This window comes from Hemicordylus capensis, chromosome 1 (assembly GCF_027244095.1).
Source record: "Hemicordylus capensis ecotype Gifberg chromosome 1, rHemCap1.1.pri, whole genome shotgun sequence".
NCBI lineage: Eukaryota > Metazoa > Chordata > Lepidosauria > Squamata > Cordylidae > Hemicordylus > Hemicordylus capensis.
In genome coordinates, this window is record NC_069657.1 from 25,875,639 (window position 1) to 25,885,595 (window position 9,957).

The window sequence follows — 9,957 nt, forward strand, 5'->3', positions numbered from 1 at the left end:
CAGGGTGCCGAACACAGGCCTGCACAGGTTTTATTCTATTTGAAGGAGGGAGGAAAGAGCCTGGAGACTGATCTGTATATATGAATATGAATTTGATAAATATTTATATACTGCTTTTCAACAAAGGTTCCCAAAGCAGCTTACATAGATAAAAACAAATAAAATGGCTGCCTGACCCCAAAGGGCTCAAAATCTAAAAAAGAAACAAGATAGACACCAGCAACAGCCACTGGAGAGATGCTGTGCTGGGAATGGATAGGGCCAGTTGCTCTCCCCCTGCTCAATAAAGAGAATTACCACTTTTAAAAGGAGCACTTTAAAAAGGGGACAGTACACAATTAATCAACTGTGCCTGAATATCACACAGGCAATATTGCAGACATGGAGAGGGATCGTTCTTATAAGTGGTTGTTGCTTTCACCTCCACCCTATTAATTGAGAACACAATAAATGCTGGTTAAGTTGCTTTCTAGAGGATTGTGAAATAGGTTTAACTTCTGCTAGAAGAAATGACCCAATAATAGATGAGGAAGAACAGAAAAATATCTGGGAAAAGGAACAAGATCTTCAGTGAAGATGAACCGTGGGAAAGTTTGACTCTCTTTAATGAGTAGCAAGCTTTCCCACATGAAAACCTGGACATGGAGCAGGGACTGTGGAAGCCAAAATACACACAAATAAAATGTGTTCACTGTAATGAGAACTCAGCATCATCTGAACAAACCTTTTCTGCTGAGGAAGTTCAGTATTTCGACATTGAAACATTTTGACATGGAATGGGCTGTTTTAAGAGTTTCGAGCTCGAAACAAAACACCCTTTAAATAAAGGGCCTGTTCTGAGCTGAGAAAAAACCAACCTCATTTTGATTGAAATGTTTTGATATTTTGAGCACCATTCTGGAGACCTGTTTTCGCCTTGCTGATTGGTTTTCTGGCACTGCCTTCCAATTGGCTTGCAATCTCATTTCTTCTTGGTTGGTTATCATACAAAGTGTTGTCATGGGCAACTGTGCCCCCATTGGCTGGGGGAGGGGGCATTTCAAAATATATTCAAAGGGACTGGGAGTCAGAGAGAGCCCTTATAGTGTGCCTCTCTTGGAAAGGATACGTCAGGAGGAGAGGAGGAAGGAATCAAGGAAAGTTTGATTTTTTGGTTCTCTTTTCCCAGCACCAAATATAATATGCTGTGCTATTGCTGCTGTAACCATCTGGTTTTGCTGGATCTCAGATTGACAAAGGCAGAACTTGGGTGTCTGTGTTCCTTGTGGTGTGGTTTATTTTGTTTGTGAGATAGAGTTGTGGCAAGAAAGGGACAGTGGCAGCACTCTCTCTCTCTCTCTCTCTCTCTCTCTCTCTCTCTCTCTCACACACACACACACACACACACACACACACTAATATTTCTTGGTGATTGTTGCGATGAGCTCCATGTCTGGCCTTGAGACTAACTTCTGCTTCATTCACTGCTCTGGTCTGCTCTACAATCAGCATTGCAATGTGGACTCACTGAGCTTATGGCTATGCTTGCTGTGAAGGGTGCTGTTGTGGCAGCTGTTGCAGTGGTAGGAAGGAAGCAGTCATAATTGTGTGTGAGAGAGCAACTTGTGACAATGATGTTACTGCAGCACAGGCACTGTGGCTGGCAGTGGATTCTGGGTCAGTGATTCTTTTTCGGCCTCTTTGAAATGTGTGTTCTGTATTGGAAGGGACAGATTCCCCTTTAATGTGTGCTTCTGCAGTTGTTGTTTTTTCAAGGCAGGGTTGCAAAATGCATTGCAAAATGTAATGCAGAACTTGAGTTCTGCACTCTGTAAGTGCAGCTTGAAACACTGCATTGTTCCCCATGGGTAGCTCCTAGGGACACCAAAGTGAGTTGTGTGGTAGGGCATGCTGGTGCTTCCTACCACCCAAACCAAAAAAGGAATGGGCAAGCAAGCAATCTTTAACAAAATTTTAACCTTCCCCCAAACCCTCATAGGATCCTTGGAACAAAACACAAAATCCATTTCGTGCACATCCCTAGAAGTTCTTTTTAAATGCAGCAGGTGGCAGTAAAGGAAATGGCTTCTTTTTTCAGCAAGGCTGGTTACAATACACTGAAATCAGATTTAGAAATGATTCCCCAGGGAGAACTGTGGGACCACAATTCATATTACTTTTACATGATACACATTACGTTATGTGTATGTGCACACAGGTGTCTGTATGCATATACATGTTTGTGTGAATGACTGTACATGCGTTCATTTAAAAAGTGAAACTACGTTCATTTTCCTTCCTAGCATTGCAACAGCTGCCACAACAGCACCCTTAGCAGCAGGCAGACCCCTGCTACTTGGCAAAGAGGCACCTTTTAACGTGGTGATTCTCTTTATTGAGCAGGAGGAGAGTAACTGGCCCTATCCACCCCCAGCACAGGACCTCCAGTGACTGTTTCTGGTGTCTATCTTGTGTTTCTTTTTAGATTGTGAGCCCTTTGGGGACAGGGATCCATCTTATTTATAAATTATTTTTTTAAACTGCCCTGAGCCATATTTGGAAGGGTGGTATAGAAATCTAAATAATAATAATAATAATAATAATAATAATAATAATAATAATAATTATTATTATTATTATTATTTTATTATTAAAGTTGTTAGCCATAACAATGGCTAACAACTGGGAAGACGCATCTCATAATGAAAGACTCAGCAAAAGGTGCAGTTCCAAGTAATTATAGACCGATAACCTGCCTGCCAACCATGTTCAAATTATTAACTGGAATAATAGCAGATGAAGTGATGCAACACTTATTAACTAACAAACAGCTTCCAGTTGAACAGAAAGGAAATTGCCCGAACACCAGAGGCACAAAAGACCAGCTGCTGATTGACAAAATGATTTTAGAAAATTGCAAGAGAAGAAAAACAAATCTAAGTGTTGTATGGATTGACTACAAGAAGGCCTTTGACTCATTGCCTCACACATGGATACTAAAATGTTTAGAAACAACTGGTGTCAGCAAAAACATTCAGATATTTATTTTAAAAAAGCAATGAGCATGTGGAGTACACAGTTAACAATCAATGGCGAGACACTTGGACAGGTTAGCATTAGAAGAGGCATTTTCCAAGGGGACTCACTATCCCCTCTGTTGTTTGTAATCACCATGACCCCACTTTCACAAATACTAAACAAAACAGGCCTCGGATACCAAACATCTAAAACATCCAGTAAAATCAACCATCTGCTGTACATGGACGATCTGAAGTTGTGTGGAAAGTCCCAGTCAGAAATCGAATCACTGCTAAACACTGTCCGTATATTCAGTAGCGATATAGCAATGGAGTTTGGACTAGACAAGTGTGCTGCATTAATAATGAACAGAGGAAAAATAAGAAAAACAGAAGGAGTAGAACTGCCGAATGGTGGAAGCAAGATCAAGAACCTGGAAGAGAAAGAACCTTACAGATACTTGGGCATTCTCCAGGCTTATAACATCGCACACACTGAAGTTAAAAGAAAAATTGGAAGTGAATACAACAGGAGAGTTAGAAAAATCCTCAAGTCCAAACTCAATGGTGGGAACACCATACAAGCCATAAACACCTGGGCTATACCTGTTATCAGATACACTGCAGGAATAATAGACTGGACCAGTGGTGGAGCAGGACCGCCGGCGGCCTGTGTGCGGTGGCGGTGGCGGCCCTACAAGCCCCGCCCCCGTGTCTGACGTCAGACGCAGGGGCGTGGTCTGGATGAACGGAGCCTTGGCTCTGTTCAGCCGGAGAGGAGAGAGTTGCCCTTTAACTGTGGAAAACGAAGGATCTTTCATGCGCCTGCTCAGCCTCCCTCTCCCCTTTTCACTCAGTCTCTTCCTTAGAAGCAAAAACGAAAAACTGATACATATCGCGTTTCTATTGCCCTCCGGGCTAAATTGCAAAGTTGACTGGAAAAGATAACTGCTATCTAGTGAAGTTAATCTCCTTATCTGGGCTTCTCTGGGTAAACCTTGAGTTTAATTGTGTGTGGCGGGGGTGTGTGTGTGTGTGTGGGCTTGAGATTTACCCATCAGAGTCCCTCCACCCACTCTTGAAGGAGAACCAATTGGCAGGATGGCAAAGGGCTACTGAAAAAAACACCCTCACACTTTGTAGAAATTCTTTGGATAGCAAACTCCGCCATCCATCTTGCACAATGCAATCCTATGCGTAATGCTTACTTAGAAGCAAGTCCCACTGAGTTTTATAGCCTAATATATGAGCACAGGATCCTGTGCACACTCTGGAGTAAACGAGGTGGGAAGTCTGCAGCTTTAAGCGGAGATAAATCACCGGGAATAGTAGCATAAAGGACTGGAAATGCAAACACATACCCCAGCAAAAATGCTGCAGGCAAACTGCAAAACCCAGTGGCCAGTTTGAAAACATCAAGAGACAAGCAGAGAGAAGAATCGTCAGCGTACTTGTGCCACTAATAAACTTATATTGACTTCCCAGTCAGTGAAAGGATTCCAAAATTCTGGAGTCAAATTATGCATGCAAATAAAGGTGGGGGGAGTAGATCGCTTCAAAGAGGCGAGAAATCAAGACATAGCGCTGGATGAGAGACGGGCTTCACAGAACAGGGGCGACAGGATTAGAGCTTGGGTGGCATAGAGCTGATGCAGGGACTGCCTTGAAGTCAGGCGCGGTTGCTTCGGAGGCGGCTTCCCTCTCTGTTCTCCGCAGTCACCCGCCCTCCGGGAGCACCACTTGCTCCTTCTTCACAAGGGCAGCAGTGACTTCCCTGAACAGCAGCAGCAGCAACCAGCCCCCTCTGGAGAGGCACCCGAGCCGCCTCTCCGGAAACGGAAACGTTTCCGCTCTTTTCTTCGCCTCCCTCCAACCAACAAGGCAGTGCGCTCTGGGACCTGCAACCCAAGCTGCGCCTTACCTTGCTAGGGGAAGCTGCGGAGGCTGCGGAGCGACTCCTCCGAGCTGATGCAGGCAGATTTCCAGGACACAGGCAGCCGCTGCTACTGCGCCTCAGTTGCTCTTCTTCCCCCCCTTCTCCCCACCTCAAATCCACGCCTCAGATGCCAGCGGGGCGGAGAAGGCTGGTGGGAAAAGAGAGTCAGTTAGCAAGAGCAGGGAAGAGGTGGGGAAGCGCCGGCCACGGAACAAACCCCACCCTCCCAAATCTATGCCTCGGATGCCAGCGGGGCAGAGAAGGGTAGTGGGAAAAGAGAGTCACTTTGCAAGAGCGGGGAAGTCAGTTAGCAAGAGCGGCTCTTCCTGCAGGGAAGAGCCACTCCTGGGCTGTGCTGCAAAAGCAGTGGCAGCCTTTTAACTACTGAAGGGACCGCCCGGGCCCTTCAGGAGCTAGTTAGGCTGGCGCTGCATTCGCAGCGTGCAACCAGGAGCAGAACTTCCCAGCCTTTGCAGGGAAAAGCCGCTCCTGGCTGGTGCTGCAAACACAGCGCCTGCCTTAGTTTAGTTTCCGAAGGGGCCGCGCGGCCCTCGCTCGGGAGCTAAACTAGCCTCCCCGCATCTGATGTCAGACGCAGGGGGGCGTGTCGGGGGCGTTCTCACGGCCCCTGATTGGTGGGCGGCCTGGGTTCTTTGAACCCGTTCGCCCAATAGTGGCTCCGTCCCTGGACTGACCATCACTCATGCTCTGCATCCCCGCAGTGATGTAGATAGGCTATACCTCCCTCACAGCACAGGTAGAAGAGGAATGCTGCAAGTCCATCAAACAGTAGAGGAGGAGAAAAGAGGCCTTGAAGAATATATAAGGGACAGTGAAGAAGATGCACTTAAAACAGTCAAGAACGAGAAACTATTCAACACCAATGAAACAAAGCAGGCCTACAAGAAAGAACAAGTTAAGAACTGAGCAGAAAAATGGAAAAAATAAGCCCCTGCGTGGTCAATATTTGCACAATATAAGTGGAAAATCAGACATCACCAAGACCTGGCAATGGCTTAAGAATGGCAACTTGAAGAAAGAACAGAGGGTTTAATTCTGGCTGCACAAGAACAGGCACTAAGAACAAATGCAATAAAAGCAAAAGTAGAAAAGTCAACAACAAACAGCAAGTGCTGCCTTTGTAAAGAAGCAGATGAAAGAGTGTACCACCTAATCAGCTGTTGCAAAAAGATCGCACAGACTGACTACAGACAAAGGCATGACAAAGTAGCAGGGATGATATACTGTAACATCTGCCAAAAATACAAGCTACCTGTAGCCAAAGATTGGTGGGACCATAACATTGAAAAAGTTGAAGAAAATGAAGATGTAAAAATATTATGGGACTTCCGACTACAAACAGACAAACATTTGCCACACAATACACCAGATATAACTGTAGTCGAGAAGAAAGAAAAACAAGTCAAAATAATCGACATAGCAATACCAGGGGATAGCAGAATAGAAGAAAAAGAAATAGAAAAAAATCACCAAATACAAAGATCTACCAATTGAAATTGAAAGGCTGTGGCAGAAGAAGACCAAAATAATCCCAGTGGTCATTGGCACCCTGGGTGCAGTTCCAAAAGACCTTGAAGAGCACCTCAAAAACATAGGGGCCACAGAAATCACCATCAGCCTATTACAAAAAGCAACTTTACTGGGAACAGCCTATATTCTGTGACAATATCTATAATAACAGCAACAACATTGACAATAAAATTCAGCCATCCCAGGTCCTTGGGAAGGACTCGATGTCTGGATAAAACAAACCAGTCAATAACATCTGTCTGATTGTGTAAACAAATAATAATTTTAAAAGTGCAACTGGGTACAGATAGGAAGCATGCTACATTACATGCACTGAACATGTGTTAACCACTGTGTATGCATATGAACCATACATGCATACACTGTACACAGATTGTTCATGTGCTGAGCTTAACCTGCGACCAGAGCTATAGAAGTGTCCAGTTCCCAGAGACAGCTTCCCTGATGGCAGTTAGAATCCCAATTCTCTCGCGGGACATGATGGAATTGCCTTCCTACCTTGCTGTTCTCAGTTGAAGCCCTGGTTGCCTCAGCTTCAGTATTAAGGCAAGGAGCAAATTATCACTGTAAGGGCCTGCCCCCTCCACTCTGGGAATATAGTAGATGGTAATGCCAAGGTGAAAAGAAAAGGGTTTAGGGCTGCCAAATACACTGGAAAGAATTCCTAGACAACCTTAAGAACACAGGAAGCTGCCATATACTGAATCAGACTATATTGGTCCATCTGTCTCAATATTGTCTGCACAGACTGGCAGTGGCTTCTCCCAGTTTACAGGCAGGAGTCTCTGGAGATGCCAGGGAGGGAACTTGGAACCTTCTGCATGCAAGCATGTAGGTAATCTTCCCAGACTGGCCCCATTCCCTAAGGGGTATATCTTTGCAGTGCTCACACATGTAGTCTCCCATCCAAATGCAAACCAAGGTGGGCCCTGCTTAGCAAAGGGGACAATCCATGCTTGATACCACAACACCTGACCCCAACCTAATGGCGCAGCAGGGAAATGACTTGATTAGCAAGCCAGAGTTTGCCGGTTTGAATATCAGGCAGCAGCAATATTTGGTAGAATATTTGGTCCGATATTGTTCTATTCTACAATCCTTGTCTTCTTGGTTCCATGTAATATTCTAATTTTCTGGGATTGTGGATTTGGGGTTTTCATGAGCTGTATGCCATGATCATCACAATTATAACAAATTAAGGCTTGACTTATCTCGCTTTGCATGTAATGCATCTGTCTCATATATCAGTTTCACCTTTTAATTTGCATTACTGAAATTAATGGACTTTTGCACGATATTCTAATTTTCCGAGTTTCACCTGTAGGAAGGTACTGAAAGGCATCATCTCATACTGCATGGGAGGAGGCAATGGTAAACCCCTCCTATATTCTACCAAAGGCAGCCACAGGGCTCTGTGGTCGCCAGGAGTCAACACTGATTCAACGGCACACTTTACTTTTACCCCAAGACCAGCTCTCCTCCCATCAAGGAAAGGCACATTTTAAAACCCTACATTTTAACCAGGATTGGAAAGGATGTTCTAAATCAGCCTGTGGTCCTCCAGATATTGCTGAACTACAACTCCCATCATCCCCAGCCACAATAAGTTGTAGTAAATATAAATTTATATAAATAACAATATAATAAATATATTGTTTTAAAATTTTAAATTGTTGTGTTTTAAATTTCTTGTTTTTGTTTTTAATTAATGTTTTAATGTTTTATCTTGTTGTAAACCACCCAGAGACGTAAGTTTTGGGCGGTATAAAAATATGATAGATAGATAGATAGTTCAGCAACATCTGAAGGACCACATATTGGTAACCACTGCTCTAAAGAGAAGTGAGACACCAACAATGGCACTAAAGGAAGGCGGGGCGGGGGGGCCTTTCTCTGTCCATATATTTCACATCTAAACCCAGATTCCCACTACCAGCCTTGCTAACTATATACAATCCAGAAAGCAGGCGAGGGGGTTTACTGAGCCATACATAGAGAAAGCCAACCTAGCCAGTCAAGAGTATTGGTGCCCGAAGAAAGGGTAAGAATATAGAGCTTTTAAACACTGACAGCATGCAGCTACAATGCCTGGAGAGGAGCAATTCTACATCCTGGACAGGATGATCCTCTTCCTACATCCTGGGTAGGATGTCCAATTCTTAGACTGTCCAGGTCAATCCTGGAGATGTGGAAACATAACCAGGGGCTGCTCCTGCTGCACAGTTCTGTAAATATAGAAAGCTACACGAATCCAACACTTTGCTAAAGGCTGCATGAAAATGGCCTCAAGAACAAAGACTAGTAATTTCATGTGGACTTCTTAAATATACTACTTTTCAACAACAACACAAATTTCAACAACAAACAAAAAATGTTTGCATAGAAAAAAGATGGTTGCTTTAACTTACTTTATTTACAATGTGCAAACTACTTATTATTTTCATGCAATATGCTAAGTTACCTACCTCACAGGGTTGTTGTGAGGATAAAAAATAACCATGGGCTCCTCGGAGGAAGAGTGGGATATAAGTGTAAAAAGAAAGAAAGAAAGAAAGAAAGAAAGAAAGAAAGAAAGAAAGAAAGAAAGAAAGTAAGTCTTAAGGAAGGTGCAAAACCTCAGTGTTAATAATATGGCTTATGAGCAGCACACTTCTCGCACAGCTTGGGCAATGACAGACTGATCAGACTCAAATAATTTGGATTAATGAAGACAACACTGCACTCTTATTTAGGCCCAGAGAATGCTGTTTGACTAGATCACTGATGCGCACACTACACAGCTGAAAACTGGTTGCTGGCAAGCAATTCAATCAGGAAGAGTCCCTGTTAGACAGCATTAATGATACATGGCATCTGCAAGGGGGGAATAGAGGCAGCCATACCCCGTCCTTCATCTGTCTGGCTCATGTAGCTTTACAGACACTATCACCTTACTAACTAATAAGCCTCCAGCCTGCTGGTAAATACTGAATGGCTGGCTGGTCATGAGAAAATAAAATGTATTTGTTCTCATTTATAGTTTCCCCATCACCACCACCATCTATAACATTAATCCTTGCCTTACATGTATACCATTGTGGAATTATGCATTTCAGATGCAGGAAGCAGCCTTGATATATGCAAGTATTTTGGAGTCTTGCGGCTCTTGTTATAACAAAAAATACAAGACAATCTTTCAAAATACCTGATCGGAAATGCATGAGTCCAGAATGGCATACTGGTGTTTTTATGCACGTACCGTGCTTCTGCACATTACACTCTGCAGTGTGTGGCCAGAATTGGAGTGTACCCAAGAGGGATGACTCCAAGGGGTAGCAAGGCATTAGCAGGTCCCCCCCCCACCAACAAATATTCCCCACTCTCCTTTCATTCCCTCATCCACCAGACTGCAACTTTACAGCAAAGTACCACAGACAATGCAGTCATAGTATTAGGGATGTGCACGAAGCGTTTCGGTGCCTCTAATTCGAGGCA